Consider the following 17,596-nt stretch of genomic DNA (forward strand, 5'->3'; position numbering starts at 1 on the left):
TTATGATAGTGTGAAGCAATGGCCTCAGGCCACAGATGCTGGAGGGCAGGTAGCAGTGATGTGCACTTCTGTTGGAGGGCAGAACTCTGAATGCCACATGGCTGGTCTTGGCCCTCCCCCTTAACTAGCCAACTGCCTCAGGTGTGGCATTATCCCACTGTCAGGACTGAAGTAAGATCCAGATGTCAGTCCAGTCAGCTTCCATGCATGGAATGGGGAAGAAGTGTCATATTGGCCATCATCTCAAGGAGCAAAATGTTTTGGCCAGCTCTGGCAATCATGCCCTTGAGAAACTGGAGGGTTAAATAGGTTCTGTCTGCCCCTGTTGATACCAGTCATTGAGAATCAAGTCTGGTCCTGTCTGCTTAGTCCCGTCTCAGCTTTAGTTCCTTGGTCATAGCAAATAACAAAATGGTATGGGAATGGAGCCCAGACTGCACATACAGCTGAACAAGATGGCAGATCTCTAAAGCCATAATGTGGTTTCTGCCATTTTAGACTGCAGTTGAGGAATTCCCCAAATGAAGAACTCAAAAGAACCACTCCCATGAAAAGCCTAGACTAACCTGGTTCCTACTATGCTGCTATTCTATTTGCTGGGTGTTTTTGATAGCACTGCGCACCAGATCTGGCCAAATCCCAGGTAACAAACTGAATTGCGTCAATTCAGATTACCCTGGGATTCAGCAGGATGGGTTATAACATCTCTTGTTCATCCTGGGCCAGCTTGGTCCACATGGAACTATCTGGGGCTGTCAAAAGGCAGGGTAGTTAGGCAGCAGCAGGTGGGGGAGGAAGTCAGCCCCTGCCATGTCTGTTTTGCCAGCATGTTCCTTGCAGGAAATGTGCTAGTAAAGCAGTGCCCAACAGGATTAAGCTCTCTGCTCCACAGCGGTGAGTGGAAGGTTGAATCCTGATCTTTGCAGTGTTCTGCAGGACCAGCATGTTCATTATTCAGAGCCTGTTGACAAAGCAGCACCCAGCAGCATCAAACACAGCATCTTCTTCTTGGTGTATATTTAATTAGGGGTTTAAATCTTAAATAAAGCCTACGTATGGAACTTAATTGAAGTGATGGCTCCTCTAAAGTGTGCAAAAATCCATCTACCAACTTAGAACCTGGCCACCCCATTTTGCAGCATGTGAAGACCAGGTGGATCAGACAGGAGTGGATGGTCCTTTTAATGAGATGTTTCTCACATGGTGGTTTTATATGTATCTGAGTTTAAAACAACAACAAAATTTTGGTTTACATCTGCTGTATGATTAATGAACGACACCTTTCTACTTGATTACAATGTTTGTAATCAATTGGGTCTAATTGACTAATCAATTAAACATTGCAGCTCTAATAAAATGCCAGTTAAACCCTGAAGGGTCATGACAGTTACCAGAGCATAGTTTGATCAGGGGTGGGCAAACTTATCTGCATTTATTTTAATCCCAGTTCTATTCTGCTCTGTTTCTACAGTAATCTCAGATTTGTTGCTTATGTTTACTCAGAGGTTAAATCCTGTTGGACTCAGTGTAGTCACTTCATATTGAGCATGCTTCAGATTGCAACCCTATTTATTCTGGATGGTATCTGGCACTATTTAAAGTACACCCATTGAGAAGAATGGACACAACTAACCTAGGTTTATTATAATCAGTGGGGATACTCAAATACTCCGAGAAGAAGGCTGGATCTAGACACACCCAAAAAGCATTTCAGTTTATAGCGGTGTAAATTTAAACAGGGGAAACAGGTAGAGGAAAAACAGGACTCCACATCACCATCTTGCAGCACAGTGTTTTATCACACATACAATACATATAAATCACTTTTTCTTTATCAGTCTAGCTGAATCCGAAGTCCTCTGGATACAACCCTTTCTTTTAAAATCTGTGTGTGCAGTCATTGCATATTCTGTTATGGCTTCTTCCTCTTCTTCTTCTTCTTCTTCTTCTTCTTCTTCTTCTTCTTCTTCTTCTTCTTCTTCTTCTTCAAGGGGCTGTTATGGGAAAGTGCTGTAAATTAATTTGAAACAAAAATGTAAGATAGACATTTTCCAGGCCTAGGTGATAATAGATACAATTTTATTAATAGGTAATAGATACAATAATATTATGGTTCAGCATTGTCTTGTGTTTTGTTATAGCATTGCATCCTAAAGAGATTCCATTTCTTAATAACTTGGCTGCCAAGTTGCCTGCCTTCTCTTCCTCTCAATATGTTAGATGTTCTTTCATTTTTTTGTCAAATTCATGGCTGCCAGCCATGATGACTATGTTCTGCCTTCTCTGAATGCCAGTTGCTGGGAATCACAACTGGGGAGAAATTTGTTGCCTTCAGGTCCACAGGCAACTGGTTTGCCACTGTGAGAACATGACTGTCGACTGGATGGGCCTTTCTTGTGTTCTTATGACTAAAATTGCAAATCTGTAAAGGCAAACTTGATCTGTTCTGCACAAAATATATCATCGCCTGACATGGTTGTGGGGTAAATCGTGTCCTCCCTTAAAGAGGGCACATGTTGCAGTGTGACCTGACAACCGAACCCTGTGTTGTGGCTGGGTATGATTGAATAGCCACAACACCCTATTGGTAGGTCCCTTGATGCTGGGTTGAACCAGGCCAATGGGACACTAGCCAAACTGATCAAGGGACCTATATCTGCCCATGCACGTCGAAACACCCGCCCACCTCTCCCTACTTTTAGGGCTTGTGCGCTTGACCTTGCTATGCCGTCGTGTGTCATCTGTTGTTGGGACAGGGGCACGGCAGGAATTTTCCCCACTTGGCTGATTGCCTGATGCCATTTGGGTTTTGCCTGCTGCATAGCAAATCATTACTACTTGTAAGGTTGCAGATAGGCTCTTGCCATCCCTATGTGAAAGGTATTCTGTTAAAGGAATCCAGGGACTCAATGGTTTGGTTAACCCTGAGAGGGGTTGTGCCCATGCCTGAGTTCAGGGTGGTGGACATAGCATGTCCCCGGCTTTCCGCCATTCCAGGTGTTCACCTTAGGCTGACCTATGATGGAGCTCTGGGTCAGCGCTACCTGCAAGGGTGCAGGGAGCTAGTTGAACCAGAGCCTATGCAACCACTCACCTGATGTAATCAATAAAGTTGTGGCATAAATTCTGCCAAAAACCAAACCAAAATTTGAGTCTTGTCTGAATTTATTTATAGGGGGAGGTTTAAAGGTCTAAACACGCAACGCCTACTAAGATCGCATCACCGCTACATGCTGCATTTAAATAGGAGCTGTGTGAAAGTAAAAAATAATAATTTCAAGGGGATAGGAGAAGTTTATAGAGGACTCATTCCATATGGACTGTAGCTCAAGATTTGCTTTGCAGACTTTGTTTAAACAAATAATACCCGTTTCTCTTCCATTGTCTCTGCACTGTAAACATAAGTCAGAAATATTACAATGATAGGAGCAATCAGCAGGTAATTTTCAACATCCACATTTAAATAAAACATACTAGGAAAAGTCCAATACGCTGGAGCTTTCATGTGCTAGTTCCTTTTAGTCAAATAGTTTTGCAGAATAATATATCACCAAAGCCTCTCATCCCCTTCCAAATCAAGAAACCGAGGATCGTGCAATAAAGAATTGGAAGCGACAGTTCAGATAGCAGAATTGAGACGGTTCCTACTTAGAAATTTGAGAGGCAAGAGAGGAAATACACTATTATGGGGCTGTTTAAAGCCCACAATCAGTTTTTGCCTTGCTATTTCCCCTTTTTTAAATGTTTTGAAATTATACTTTCCCCCACCCCAAAGCTGTGTATATATAATGCCGAGATATCAGTGTCACAAAGAAATGAATGAAAAGGAAGGCAGAAGAAATTGCTTGATGATATGGTTACACAAATTGTGTGATAGAATTTTTTTCTTCCACTCTCAGTGGAAGTATAGTATAATCATAAACCAGTATAATCATAAACAAGGCAAACACTTAGGGAAAAAGAAAGCAGGGCTCTTTAACATGTTAATTCTGTTTACCAGTTCAGACTGATTTTCTTCCTCCCCTTTTTTTTGTAATAGTTTGTGTCTGTTGGGTAGGTATATTTATATCCAATGCCACATAAGGCTAACATTTGACTGAACAAATTAAACATTTTGGATGCAATTTCTTGCTTCTCGCCACTTTATGTTATTTCTCCCTGTCTCTCGGTTTTTCCACACTTCCTCTTGTCCCGCTGAATTCCCCCAGGGAAAACTGCTCTTTAGCACTCAATCAGAGCAAACAGCAATTTCGGTTTCCCCCAGATTGCCATTTGTTCTGAACTATTGCTAAAAAGATGGTTCTCCCTTGGGAAGGAGTGGGGCAAGGGGAAAACTGTGCATTCATGCTTTTGTACATGACAAAAGTGGAAGTGTGGATGAGCCCCACCCCTCTGTATGCATGGATACTCACAAATACTAGGGCTATGCACCTGTTTACGCTGCTTGCCAACCCTGCCTCCTCTTCATCCTCTGCCAACCAACCCCTTCCTTTTACTTCCCCTTTACAGGTTCCCCAACTCCCAAACGCCTTACCGCTTGCTCCAACCCCCTCCCCTCCCTTTACGGATTACCTTCCCCCAAACACCCCCACTCCTTCCCAGCAGTGGCTGTGACATAGGGATTGCTGCTGCTACAGTAGATTCATTCACTTCCATCCATCGTTTCTCCCCTTCAACCCCTTCCTGCACCCACGGCCAGTAGTAGCGGTTAATGGGGGAACAGCAGAGCAGAGCAGAATGGTTGCTGGGTGTTCCTCTGCTTAACTCCTGAGCCATGAACCTTCTACCTGCCTCTGCTTGCTTGCCTCACCTCCTGCACACTCTGCTTGTCTGGGCTGTCCACCTGCTGTTCTGTCATTATGCTACAGTCATAGCTGCCAAGTTATCCCTTTTTTAAAGGGATTTTCCCTCATGCTGAATAGGCTTCCTCGCGAGAAAAGGGAAAACTTGGCAGCTATGGCTACAGTTTGTGTTGGCTGCCCATTGGTGTCCACGCAGACTGCAGTGTGATGACAGTATTGCAGTTTTATTATATGCTATAACACACACACACACACACACACACACACACACACACACTTACTTCCTCAATGAGTTTGATTTATAATATTTATTTATATAATTGGAGTCCGACTAATTGAGCAATTAATTTTTTATTCGTGTTTTTGATTTGAACATGTACTTCCTGGAAAATGGAACTTTATCACCAGCTGACTGGAAGAGCTAGCTTCAAATTCCTAGCGAGACTTAAAGTGCACTGAGAGACCTTGTGCAAGTCACACACTTTCACTTTAACCTACCTGACATGGTTGTTATGAGGATAAAATGCGTGAAGCATGCACACCACCCTGGGCTCCTTAGATGAAAGGTGGGATAGAAATGTAATTAATCGTAAAAATGTCTCCCAGAATAAGGACTGGAGAAAAAGCAAAATCTGATTACTTCATGATTAAAGGTGTGATTGTGTGACTTACTTATGATGGGGGGGAAATCAGAAGGGAGACATGCTTGCCATTCTTAACACACCGTTCGAGTGTATATAGAACAATAAAGGGGAAATTAAAACATTCACCGATTTGCAATTTTCTTCTGACCAAGCAGTAGATTATTTTTTTTCCCTATGGTTGCTAATTTTATATTGTACACATTCTGGATTGATGACATATTTATCTCCTGATTGTCTATTGATGATGAATGGGTAGGAGCCAAACCGTTAAAATACACATAAGCCTACAGTATAATGCAGTGTAATATGTAATTTGATTCACTCTACTTAGAACCAATGGCAATTTAGTCATGGATTTTAGTTTTAATTGCTCTCTTTGTCAATGTGATGAAGATTACTTAAATCTGAGGGGTCTTAGTCAACCAATGTTGCATCTGAAATGGCATTTCATTCTTTATTGACATAAATACTCTACAACCAATTTAAATAGCAAGGCTATATACGGCAGTTTTATTCAATTTTAGAGTGTCTTAACAAAATAAATAAATAGGGCTTACCATGTCTTCAGGCAACTACTACACAATGACTGTAATGAAGGTTCTGTATGTCTCCCCTTCAATTTTAACATTATTGTTTTCCTAACTTTGCAATCATATAACAAGATAAAAACACAGATTCATACATGAAACAAAGAACTGGATTTATGGGTGGTTGGGAGGGTGATTGTGGGGGTTTTGGGGGGAGTGTGGTTGAAAGTAAAATGTACTTAAAGCAGTTTATCGGTTGTAAAGATCAAAACTAGACCCAACAAATTTCTCAGTAATCATTTAAACAAACCTGTAAAGAAGACCATTATTATTATTTACATTATAGTGACGGAAAAAGGGAGGTATGTATAGTCCTGATTCAAAATTTGTCAGAGAACAATTTTCTCTGAGGTTTGGAATGTTTTCTTTTTTGAGCTCCTCATGAACATTAGTTCTCCCTTGAAAAGTATTTAGTGAAATCCCCATCGTGACCAATTTTGGAATTCATGAATTTTGAGCACAATTGTGGATCCCATTTTAATATAGCTTTATATTATTTTAATATTGAAGGAAGAAGTAGGTTGGGCCCTTACTCTTTCTAGTCTTCTACATATCGTCACTGGCAGTGCTTTTTTTCTGGGGGGATACAGGGGTACACATACCCCTGAACATTTTGTGAATCTTTGTACTTTTGCCCATTTACTGTATTTATTTTTCCCGATTTGAACTATAAAATGATGATTTTCTTGAATCAAAATGAGAGTACCCCTAAACATTTTTTTAAAAGAAAAAAAAGCACTGGTCATTGGTAACCCAGCATTGTGGCACCGTGCTGCCCCACATCCTCCACCGACCCATCAGCCGGATCCCGCAGCCAGTAGGAGAAGCAACAGCCTCTCTCACAGGCTGGGAAATTTTTTAATTTGGTCTGCTTGCAGATTGACCAATAGCAGTTGGACCTAATCACATTCAGGGGGTGGATCGGACTGAGTTCCTTGAGGATTTCACTCAGGTCTGCTCCCTGGGAATAAAAAGAACGTTGGCCTCTTATCTGTCACTGCATTCTCACTTGACCCACCATCCCTGTAGTTAGGCTGGCACCTACCCATCACTGGGAGTAGCATTTGTTTTTTTTGACATTGCTTATATCCACGGCATTGACATGGATTACATTAGTTGCTGCATTCAGGGCCAGGGAGGAATTTACCTTCAGGTCAGTTGGTCAGCCTGGGCGAGTTTGCATGCTTCATAGCAATTGTCACAACTTAGGCGGGTAAGGCATTGGGTAAAAGCCTTAGTCATGGTCACGGGTGGCTGGGGAGCAGGTTATAAGTTTCTGTCTGGCCCTCCAAGGGAACAGGATATCCTATTAAAGGGATCCTGGAGGAGGTGCACCTGTCCGGAAGCCCAGATGGTGACTAAGGCCATTGCACTCCTCCAAAGGTGTGAATCTATTTGACATTAGTCATAGGAGTCCCTTACCACTGGCTCAACACCTTGGAGAATCAACCAGCAGGCAGGTTGGTTGTACAGGTTATACACAGTGCTTAAGCCCAAACCCCTTACCTTGTAATCAATAAAGATGTGGCCTAATTCGAACCAAAATAATGTGTCACGAATGGCTACTTTATCTCATATACAGTGCTGTCTGGTTGGGCTCATGATGCCCGGGCATAGAATTATTCTCCTTAGTCCATTGCCTACTTTCTCCCAAAAGCACCAGCAAGATTGTATAATAGATTTCTACTGAACATTAACTGAGCTGAAAATTCTGCTAAGAGGGATTTTTGAGGGGAAAGATCTGATAATTTCTGAGATTATCAAAGGATATGTGACAAAATCCTTCCCCACAAAAATCATGACACACAAATAACTATTTCGGGAGGTCATTTTCACTCAGCCCTAGGCCTATTGCTGGGGGGGTGATGGCTAGTTGAAGCCATTTAGCAAATTAACCACCAAGGTGAGATTTGAACTGAAGATTTCATGGCTGAAAGCACAGACCTTTAGCCCCAGAGTGGGAAGCTTCAAGAAGGGGCGTGAATGTGGACCTCCAGTCCTCTCTGTCAGGTTCTTGAGACTTTCCCAGGCCATACCCCTCATTGACTCTGCTTCACAACCACCATGAGTCTTTATGCTGGCTGGAATGTGTCCTTCAACTCTAGAATGCTTTTTGCTTGCCTGGGTGGAAGCTAGAAAGGGGTGTGTGCACCTTACTGCAAAAAGATAACATTTGCATCAATTCCACCCACATTTGCCTCTAGTACCTGTTCCAAGTGCCATTGGTGCCAACTATAGGGGGCCGGAGCACCCACACCATTTTTGTTGTAATGCTCAGCACCCACACAGCGAGGCCTCTGACTCAACTTGTGGTGCCTCAAGAAGCACTGGAAGTTGCACGGAAGTGGCACCTGAGGCCTTGTGGGGCCTTGGAGATGGCACCTGAGGCCTCGCAGGGCCTCAGATACGACCTTCAGGGTCCCCAGGTGCTGCTGTGGTGCATGATCCATGATGTCACAACATCATGGGGCAACATAGGGCAGGATGTCACATTACTTCATGCACCGATGGGCACACACAATCTGGGGCCCAAGTCAGTGCTCCTGTCGAGTGCTGTTAATTATCACTGGGGATTAAGGAGAAGAATTATAAAACAAATAACTTGATTTAAACTAGCTTTCTTTAAACTCCCTATTCTCTCTGACCCCCCCCCTACTTTCTGGCATAGCTGCCAAGTCTCCCGTTTTCCCCGGGAAATCCCCGTTTTTCCAGCTGTTCCTAGCTGAAAAAACATATTTTTTATGTTTTTTCCCAGTTTATTCTGGCGCGGCAGCCATTTTGGAACTGGGCGGAGCATGCTGAGAAGTGACTTTTGATGCTGCTTTGCCCAGTTCCAAAATGGCGGCAGCGCTACTTCCGGTCTGCTATTTCCGCCCGGTCCCTTATTTCTCTGACAGCAACTTGGCAGGTATGCTTTCTGTACTGAATCACTTGATGGTAGCTGTTCCCTTAACTTGTGCCTCTGTGTCACTGAGTTTCTCTCATAATAACCCATTTAATTAGTTCTATGTACACTGAAACACTGCCCAGCATAGGAGCCAACTCCTAGGGGCCAGGGTTCCTCCCCCCATAAAATATTTGACCCCCTCCCCCAAGTTGCAGGTATCCCCAGGTTGCAAGTATCTATCTGTTGAAATGCACGAGGAAGGCTTTATTTTGGTATCAAAAAATTTATTAAAGGTTTTTTAATACAGTAAGATGAAAGAAACTAATCTAAATAAAAGCAGAAAAAAGAAAGAAGGGGAGGGGACTAAGAGTCCTCTTTTGAAGAAGGTAGATCTTGTCTCACATGAAAAATGGTGGACTCTCCAAGCCCTCCTCTGGGAGCTTTTCTTTCTTCTCCCTGTATCTCACCCTGGGAGATAGTTCTTCCCTTCCCTGCCTCTCACTCAGGTTCCCTCCACAACCCATCCACCACCTTCCTATGTGTGTAGTCCCTGGACCCAGAGCAGACGACACCAAAAGAAAACAGAAGGGGAAAAATGGGAGGGGGAGAATAGGAACTAGTTCGTTGAACAAAGCTGAAATTCACGTTCATTGCACTGCCCACATTTGCTGAAGGTTACTACGGTAGGAGGGACTGTGCCTTTGAACCAGAAAAGTTTCCACACCTGCTGATCTACACTGATTGACAGTGGTTCTCCATAGATTCAGCAGAAGTCCTCTCAGATCTATCTGGAGATGCCAGGGACTGAACTTGGCATCTTCTACATTCAAAGCACGTGCTCTACCACTGAGCCAGAACCTCTACCCTATGCACCGTTGAAACCTACCTTTCATAAGCAGAGCAATACTCAGAAACATGTGCTTGTCAATACATAATTTGGAATGCTCTCTTTTCTCTATAGCTGATTTTGTTCCTGACTTCAAGAAAGAGAAAAAGAAGGAAGAGAGGTAGCAGTAGCAAAGGAACTTGCCCATCAGATAAGTGTGATCAAAGAGCTAGCATAACCAGAATCATATTTTGCTCTGTGGCATGATTTCATTTTTTATACTATGAAAAATAATATGAAATTCCCCTTCCATGCACCAAAGTATGTTTCATTTTTTGGGGAAATAATAGTGTGTCAGGTCAGAAATAGAACTTAAGAATACAATTGACAGGTTGGTACTTGTGGGGGCCAGTATTTAAATTTGCTGGTATTTGTGTTCAACAATAAGCCACTGAAAAGGGTCTTTGTAACAAAGAGAAAAAATGTTAAATTATTCTCAATCAATCAAATTTTATGATGCAGTCACAGACCCATTTGTGACATTATTTTGGTGTTGAGCAGTTCTCCACTTATAGCTTTGTACTGCAAAGTTTTGTAATAAAAAAGGGAGAAGAGAGAGAGATTTCAAACTCAGATTGTTCTTGTAGCTGAATTCATTATGCACTGCACCACAGAGACCTCTTTTGTTGCATCTGAGTCAAGAGCATCATTTTAAAAGCTATCTAGCTTGAACATTTTAGAATTAGAGTGATGTGTTATCAGAAATTACTCTGCCCACATGTCTAGTTGCTTCATTGTTCCACCAAGTCTACTGATTATACTCAGCCCATTCTTGACAAGCATTTCAAATTCACCCTTAGACTAGAGGCCAAAGAAAGCTGGCCTGATATTTGTGCTAATAATACTCATGTTGGGCCTTCTGCAAAAGCACTTTAGTATGAGTCAGAATTTCACAGTTGCTATCCCATAAAAAATAATGGGCATATCTTTAGACAATTATTTTCACACTCTAGGTAACGGAGGACAAGTAAAAAGCAAAAAAACAAAAACCACCCTGCATGCCGACTCTTCAGCCTCTGTAGATTTTTCAATTTTGTTTTGTTGGGATGCTGCTGCAGAAAACTCACTTTTGGCTTTGTAGTGGAGGTCATTGAGGACAAGATGAAATGTTAGACACCAAAGCTCACTTCATTCAGCACCTGAGCATGTTGAGTGTTATTGCAGAAAGATCTTGAAACAAGCCTGCAAATGTTCCAATAAAGCAGGTCAGCATGATTTCATTCTAAGAGATGGTAAGAACAAGAAAGTTAAGCAAACTCCAACAAGTGCAATCAGCTCAAAAGCTTTAAAGGGGAAAACAAATAAGTAAACACAATTTTTTATTTCATGCAAAACCATCACTCTTCAAGAAAGAAAGCTTAAAAGGGGGTGTAACCAGATGCTATAGAGCAGGTGGACATCAGTATTCTTGAAAATTGTTCTATAGATATGGACATTGTTGGTGGGTGCAGTTTTTTTAAATACCTGCAGCACAGAGATACTGAAACAGCTGCCCAAATAAGTTCCATGGTTTTACAAAACTCATGAGCAAAACTATGATGGTTCATGGTGACATTTTGTTAGTCCACGTATGTTTCCAATGCTTGATGGAAACAACTGGCCTGAATATCTATCTTGTTATGAAGAATAGGCTTTATCGTAGGGAGAAGAAAAGGCTAAAGGTAAACCTTACACAAATCCAGAATGGAGTTCCTAAAGCAGTTGGATGGCATCTTATATGCCTCCTTCCAGCATCTCCTGCAGCCAAACTGGCGCCAAATGTGTTGTTTGCTTTCTTTTGCACCACATCAGGAAGGCCGAGGGTCTTGTTGTCTGGGCAGCCTAGCACCTCCATACACACTGCCCAGGTTTGTGCCACATGGAGGTCACTTCAGTGCTGCACATGCAGCAAAAACAACATGGGAGGCAGCAGTTACGAGTTATAAGCTCAACCTGATTGCCGTAAGGTATGAGCACTATGGGTTGCCTTTGTCTGTGGGGGAGATCATTGTGTCTCACTGGTCAGCAACTGACTGCCTTAAGCAGTCAATAAAGTGCTGACCTGCCATGGACTGCATGCTTCAATGTGTGCTTGGAGCTCAGAGTCTCACTCAACAAATGGTCTGAACTTCTGCATCAGGCAAAAAAGGAGAGAAGCAAATCATTTTGTGCCTAGCAAGCTGGAATGTCAGGACCATGTATCCTGGCTTGTCCACCAACCTGTTGCAGGTCAATGACTCACAGAAGATGGCCATTATTGACCTCAAAAACACTCAACAGTGACATTGCCACTTTGCAGAACACCAGATTTGCTTCAAATGGCCTCCATTTCTTCTCCCTGGTGTACAATGTCCCTGTAAATCTTTCTCTAGATCCCACTAAACCAAACCATCCTGCCTAACTCAATATCTGAAGGGACTATTATATTCCTTAAAAGCTAGACAGCCTTTATTTTTTAATGCCTACTCCTTGTCCACTTGACTTAGGGATTAGGATTTCATAGATTGATGGGTGGGTGGGTGGGTGAGTTGATGAATGCATTTACCCAATGATTAGGTATATTATGTTATTCTAAGCCTGTCAAAATTCTTATCCACCCCACTGGAAGTGGAATGGCTTGCAAAGTATTCATCAGAGGCTATTCACACCTTTCCACTTTTCCCTAAATGGTCCTAAATGGCCTCGGTCCAGTATACCTCAAGGTCTCCACTCCCATTGTTCTGCCCGGACACTGAGGTCCAGTACCAAGGGCCTTCTGGCAGTTCCCTCATTGCGAGAAGCCAAGTTTCAGGGAACTAGGAAGAGGGCCTTCTTGGTGGTGGCGCCCGCCCTGTGGAACACCCTCCCACCATATGTCAAAGAGAAAAACAGCTACCAGATTTTTAGAAGACATCTGAAGGTAGCCCTGTTTAGGGAGGCTTTTAATGCTTAATAGATTATTTTATTTCATTTTTCTGTTGGAAGCCGCCCAGAGTGGCAATGGAAAAATCCCAGGTTCAATCCGCAACATCTCTATGTAGGGCTGAGAATGTCCTCTCTGACTAGAATCAGTGTAGACAATAATGAGCAGCTTCTTATGTTCAGTTCCATAGGTTCCAATTGACATTACCCAAACTGACAATCCCAATATAGGTACCAACAGGCACCAACCAAAGACACTATCAACAAGAAACATCCACAGGGTACAAACAGGGAGAGGGAAAGCACGTCTGCTTCAATAGGCCACATGAAACACAACACTGCTTGTTTATAAGCCTATAAATAGATCAAACTATCCAAAGTTGTTCCTTTTGCTATCTACTTTTGGTGCTGTTTGCCTGAAGGGGAAACAATTTGGAAAATTACACAATCTTCCAATTTGTCAGACCTGTGTGATGGTGTCCGTAGAGTATTATCTCATCAAGATAAACAAACACCTGCAAAGAGTTGGCAGCAAGTCTGAAAACATGGCTAAAGATAAGGCCACAATCAATTGTTGTTAAAACTGGCTTTAAAGGTGATTTTCATTGCTGTGATGTCTCATCATAGAGAACAATCAAAACTAGCAGGCTGACTCCCAAAGTGGTAGAGTAAAATGATGGCTGTAGCAGGTGAAACTAACACAGGGCATGCCAGACAATATTTAGGTCAAAAGTTGTGTTTGAATGCTGGGAGGCAAGCTTTGGAACCAGAGCAGAACTCTTTTTTGGGGGGTGGGGTGGGGGTGGTTAGGTGTGAGGGATGATCAGCACACTAATCTAGCCTTCCCAAACCTGGTACCATCCAGATGTTTTGTACCCCACCTCCCATCATCCCTGACCATTGGCCTACCTAGCTAGGGATTATGAGAAAGTTAGTCCAAAACATCAGGAGGGCATTAGGTTGGAGAAGAACATCAATCAATCATCTTCACTACACTGACATGGGCCCTGTGATCATCAACTGAGGCCCTTCTTCATGTACACCCTTCACAAGAGGTTCAGAGGGTGACAACATGAGAACTGGCCTTTTCTGTGGTGGCTTGTTGTTTGTGGAATGCTCTCCCCAGGGAGGCTCAACTGTCACCTTCATTGCATAACTTTATGCACCAGGCAAAAACCTTTCTCTTCTACCAGGTGTTGGGCTGATTAACATTCTATGGCCTTTTAAATGTACCTGTAGGGGGTATTAATGGTTTGATTTGACAAATGCCCACCCATTTATCTCTATGGCAACATGGTAACCTCATTGGATATGGCAGTATGGCAGTATGGTCATGATCTTTTAAAGATAGTCTTCTGACCAGTGCAGCAGGCTCTTTTACAAGATTCTAAGACTCCTTGATACAGAATCACAGTGGGCATTGCTGGCCCAAGACCTCTTTGGAATCACTCAGTCATCTTTTTTGAAAACTTGTCACTTACCCTGCTGGACAGCTCCCCTTTCTTGCCAGGAAATGAGATATCTGAGCCTAGAAACACCAGCATTGATAGAAACAAGACACAGAGCCAGACTCATTTGGCAACTTTTTCTTTCATTTTATTCCATTTTTCAGTTCCTTCAGAACTGATATCCCTATAGAGGATGGAGTGGTAGCCAAATATTATCTTGGCACATTCCAGCTCTCTTTTTGAGAATAAACCCAGGGAGATTTCCATAGACTTCAGGCCCATCTTAAAGAGATCCTTGCCTCTTTGTAAATGTGAACATATGCTGTGGTACTCCTAGCAAAGCAAAATTAAACAAGCAAACCAGGGAGAGTGGCATGTTTAACTTTCCTGCTGAGAGGTATCCCTTCAGGCTGTTTGCTGTGTAAGGCACAGAACATTAGAAGCAAGCCATCAAGGAGGAAAGGCATTCTGGAGTCAAAGATGTTGACAAAGGCGGATGTGCCTCAGTTACTAAATATAGTGCTGGGTAGGAAATAGGAGTTGCTCAGACTAGATGCAAATTTAATCCAGTCATACAAATGGACCCTGAACTACCAAGACAGAGTCTATTTTTCCAGTTCAAGGAGGCTCAGCGCATTAAAGGATCAGTTGCTTCAACAGTGAAGCAGATTATATCAGAACTGGAGACTCCAACCTCTTCCTGGCTCCCAGCTAGGACCAGATCCAGCCAGGCATTAACATGTTTCCCCTTCTCCTGAGCAGCCTCGGCGCAGCTAGTCCTGCACTTCCCTGGCAGCACTGAAACTCATGCCTGGCTTGTCATTTCCTCCTGTGGCCCTATGGGTGGCAAGGCAGGTCTGGGAGATAGCCAGGGAGCTGATGCAGAGACCAGATGTACTGGGGCTCTGCTCCTCTTGCTCCTGCTCTGAGGTTCCATGTTCAGGCAGAGCAGAACCCTGGCATACATATGTAGTAGGAAGCAGCCCCACCTACTCCCCTATAGCAATTGTTAAACCCTAACACAGCATCTTGCATTTCAAAGATGCATAAAACTGGAAGGAATCCAATGTGTTAGTTTCCTGCAGCAAAATGTCTCAGGGTGTGGGTCTGAAGGCACATGATGCAGCCACCTTGTTGAAACTAAGCAGCTTTGAGTCTGGTTAGTGAAGAATAGAAGACTATGTGGAAACCTTACACATGCCACCTTGAGTTACAGCTTGAAAGAGAGGGGGGTTGTTTTTGAAAGGCTTCAGTAGCACTGAAGTCATCCCTGAACCGATGCTCGTTAAACTCTTCCTTAAAAGCTTTCTGTGAAAAAAATCAGTGTTTGTTGTTGTTAATAATAATAATAATAATAATAATAATAATAATAATAATATATTATTTATACCCCACCCATCTGGCTGGATTTGCCCAGCCACTCAAAAATCTGGTAGCTGTTTTTCTCTTTGACATATGGTGGGAGGGCGTTCCACAGGGCGGGTGCCACTACTGAGAAGACCCTCTGCCTGGTTCCCTGTAACTTGGCTTCTTGCAATGAGGGAACCGCCAGAAGCCCCCCAGCGCTGGACCTCAGTGTCTGGGTAGAACGATGGAGGTGGAGATGCTCCTTCAGGTATACTGGACCGAGGCCATTTAGGGCTTTAAAGGTCAGCACCAACACTTCGAACTGTGCTCAGAAATGTACTGGGAGCCAATGTAGATCTTTCAAGACCGGTGTTATGTGGTCTCGACGGCCGCTCCCAGTCAGCAGTCTAGCTGCCGCATTCTGGATTAATTGCAGTTTCCGGGTCACCTTCAAAGGTAGCCCCACGTAGAGCACATTGCAGTAGTCCAAGCGGGAGATAACCAGAGCATGCACCACTCTGGCGAGACAGTCTGCAGGTAGGTAGGGTCTCAGCCTGCATACCAGATGGAGCTGATAGACAGCTGCCCTGGACACAGAATTGACCTGCGCCTCCATGGACAGCTGTGAGTCCAGAATGACTCCCAGGCTGCGTACAGTTACCCCATTCAGGACCAGGGAGTCTTCCACACCTGCCCTCCTCCTGTCCCCCACAAACAATACTCCCCCACAAATTTACAATAATAATTTATTATTTCTACCTATCCCATCTGGCTGGGGTTTCCCTGGCACTTGCATTAGAACAGGGGTGTCAAACTCAAATTCATCAGGGGCCGCATCAGCAGTTTGGTCACCCTCAAAGGGCCAGTTGTATCTGTAGGACTATGTGCCCACTCTTTATTATCATAAATTATTGTCACTGCATTCAATTATTACTGGTTTTTTTTTTGTAATAATGTAAGTAATAACTAGCTCTGAAAGCAGAAACATAGTCAGAATAATGACAAGTAGATATTCAAATGTACAATTATTGTACAATTTATTGAAAAATGATTTTTGGTAACTGCACTGGGTGGTGGAGGCTCGCTAGGGTTTCATGCAGGAGATTTGCAGAGCTACTGGTACCTGGAGATGCTGGGGTCCTTCTGCATGCAGGACAGATGTTCTGCCAGTGAGCCACCACCCTTCACCAAAGGGACTGGCTGAGGTTGACTCACTGGAGCTGCTCTCCTGGTTCCAGGGTTTAAGGGCCAGAAGTATAAAGCAGCATCCTATGTTTCTGAGGAGAGGGAGAGGGAGGGGAGGGGAGGGAGGGAGGAAGAAAAGAGGGAGTGGGAGGGAGAGAGGAAGGAAGGAAAGAGGGGAGAGAAAGAAGAGTCAGATAAAGTCGCTCAGATTCGGGAAGAGGTAGACTCCACCGTGGGAGCAGGGCCGGGGCGGGGGAGTGCTAGAGTCCTGTCTAGTCAAGTTTTGTGGGATCAATTTCAATCTGTTACCTCCGAGGATGTGGACAGGCTGCTTAGACGAATGAAACCAACCACCTGTCTCCTTGATCCTTGCCCATCCTGGCTTATAAAAGCTAGCCAGGAAGGGCTGGGCGATGGGCTTCGCGGGTTGGTAAATGCTTCTCTCCATGAGGGAGCCTTCCCAGACCCGCTGAAAGAGGCGGTTATTAAACCGCTTCTTAAAAAACCATCTTTAGATCCGGCCAATATGGCCAACTATCGCCCAGTCTCAAATCTTCCATTCTTGGGCAAGGTGATTGAGCGAGTGGTTGCGGAACAACTCCAGGCACGCCTGGAAGAAGCGGACCATTTGGATCCCTTCCAGTCAGGATTCAGGCCTCATCATGGGACTGAAACTGCGTTGGTCGCACTGGTCGATGATCTCCGGCGGGCTAGGGACAAAGGTAAGAGCTGTTTCCTTGTTCTGCTGGATCTCTCAGCGGCTTTTGACACCATCGACCATAACATCCTTCTGGACCGTCTAGAGGGCTTGGGAGCTGGGGGCACTGTCATGCAGTGGTTCCGCTCCTTCCTCCTGGGCCGTGTTCAGAAAGTGGTGGTGGGGGATGAGTGTTCAGACCCCTGGGCGCTCACTTGTGGGGTGCCTCAGGG

At 43.8% G+C, this 17,596-nt stretch overlaps 1 long non-coding RNA gene across 1 annotated transcript; it reads right to left on the bottom strand.

The window, feature by feature from the left end:
• Positions 1 to 1,780: 1,780 nt before the first annotated feature.
• LOC148686566 (uncharacterized) lies at positions 1,781 to 14,057 on the bottom strand. Its single transcript, XR_015948651.1, has 2 exons — positions 10,874 to 14,057; positions 1,781 to 2,010 (listed from the first exon to the last, which is right to left on the bottom strand). It is a non-coding gene; the product is annotated as an uncharacterized LOC148686566 (long non-coding RNA).
• Between the last annotated feature and the right edge of the window lie 3,539 nt (positions 14,058 to 17,596).

The sequence above is a fragment of the Zootoca vivipara genome, chromosome Z2 (genome assembly GCF_965207765.1).
Source record: "Zootoca vivipara chromosome Z2, rZooViv2.hap1.1, whole genome shotgun sequence".
Classification (NCBI taxonomy): Eukaryota; Metazoa; Chordata; class Lepidosauria; order Squamata; family Lacertidae; genus Zootoca; species Zootoca vivipara.